This window comes from Megascapheus bottae, chromosome 21 (assembly GCF_031878675.1).
Source record: "Megascapheus bottae isolate mThoBot1 chromosome 21, mThoBot2.hap1, whole genome shotgun sequence".
NCBI classification, from domain to species: domain Eukaryota; kingdom Metazoa; phylum Chordata; class Mammalia; order Rodentia; family Geomyidae; genus Megascapheus; species Megascapheus bottae.
The window spans coordinates 28,404,513-28,406,517 of record NC_143529.1 but is presented as its reverse complement, the minus strand read 5'-3'; the positions used below and the strand labels follow the sequence as shown (position 1 = coordinate 28,406,517).

The 2,005-nt window shown below is 31.7% G+C and overlaps 1 pseudogene; it reads right to left on the bottom strand.

Moving 5' to 3' along the window:
• Positions 1-1,592: 1,592 nt before the first annotated feature.
• LOC150048844 (small nucleolar RNA SNORA40) lies at positions 1,593-1,686 on the bottom strand (annotated as a pseudogene).
• Between the last annotated feature and the right edge of the window lie 319 nt (positions 1,687-2,005).

Genomic DNA, 2,005 nt, shown 5'->3' with positions numbered 1-2,005 from the left:
TCTGAAGTTTGATGTTGATATTCTTCCAGTGCTGTTCTTTCTGTTAAGGATTGTTTTTCTGTAGGGGATCTTTTATAATTCCATATAAATTATTGGATTGTTTCCTCTATTCTTAATGAATGACACTGGGATATTGATGGGTATTGTATTGAATTTGTAGATATCCCTTGGCAGGATTGCCATTTTCATGATGTTAATTCTTCCAATACAGGAGCATGGGAGATTCTTCCACTTCCTCATTTCTGCTTTAATTTCCTTTTTCAGGTTTTTAAAGTTTTCATCATAAAGGTCCTTTACATTCTTGGTTAATTCCTAAGTATTTTATTTTATTTGAGGCTATTGCAAAAGGAATTGTTTTCCTGATTTTTGCCTTGCTCTTCTTGTTGTTGTAGGCCTTGTACTCTTACATAGCTTTTTCACTCAGGACTGATATTCTACCACTTGGGACATACCTCCATTTCTGGTTTTTGCTGGTTAATTGATCAGTCTTTTGGATTTGTTTTCCCTGGGCTAGCTTCAAACATCAGATCACAGCCTCTGGTGAATAGCTAGGATTTCAAGTATGAGCCACCAATTTCTGCCTTAATCTCCACTTTCAGGAAATAAAAGCATTTGAGTTGGGAGGCATCTATGTTGGACACAATCTTAAAGTTCCCATAGCTGGTGAACTTGTGCCTGAAGTCAGGTCCCAAAGCCTGTGTTCTTCTGCAGCATTCTGGGATCCCCACAGTAAATCAAATGCTATCTCCACATCACAAGATAGTCTCATTTAGCCTAGTACATATTTACTGGAAAATGAAATGAGTGCCTGCTAAGTAATGTAAGAGAAAAACACAATAAAAAGTCAAAATTGTGTATTTTGTGTGACATTGGATGAACAGCTATCTTGCCTAAAGCCTAGTTTTATGTGAAAAACTGGGCATTGGCGTGTACTGCAGGAATGACCCAAGGCTGGGTGACCTTAATCTGTAGCTACTTCTAGAGTGGGAGCCAAGGCAGTGTTTCATAAATGTAAAAATGACTTTCAATAAATCTAATGTTAGTTTATTTAATATTACACATGAAGGCCAAAGCAATGGATAGGAATACAAATTAATTTATTATATCAGTATTAAATGTATCCAGTATAATATAAATATAATTTTTGCAGATCATCTACATTAAGTTTTTCTTTAAGTCAGATGTATTAAATGATCCTTTTCCTCTTTAAATTGTTATTTCCATCCTACTTTTCATGAAGAATTCAATCCCACATAAGTCTGCATTTATGCTTAGAAATCTTTTATCAATGATTATGCTATTCTTCCCTATGAAAGTATATGTACATAAATTCAAATTTCTCAGCAGCTACAAGGCTTTTGTTTTAATTTCATTCTTTTAGATAAAATTTTATTATGGTTACTAAAATATTAACTGGCCAAGTAACATAATAATATTAATTTTTCTTATGAACAATTTATATGTATATATTATAAATATAAAATACTGGCATATTTCATGTTTACTATACTTTTTTAGCTTTTACATTAACTGTATTCTCAGAGTCAACTTCTGAGTTAGCAAATCCCCACATTGCCAACTTTTATAGAAATCATATTCCTTCTTACATGTACCAAAATCTCATATTCAGAAATGAGTTCTGGGATGCAAAAGAGGATTTACTGTTTGTACCTGTCTGTAAATACTATACTTTTTGTTATAGTTATTGCTTACTTTGTAGGTTTTATTATGAAATTAATTCTTATAAAGTAAAATTTTACTGTGAACACATTTGCTAATTATATACACCACCTTAGTTCATATACTTGCAGATATGTTACTTAGTTATAGCATAAATTCTAGTTCAGCATCAATATTGCCTTCCATTTTAAAAATATAATCCCAGAGATAGATTATTCTCAAAAATATTCAATGGGAATAAATATTTTAGAATAATTTCATCCAGCTGTTTAAATTTCAGAATGGTTCCACACTTAAATCACACAAGTGCTTAATCATTAAAATT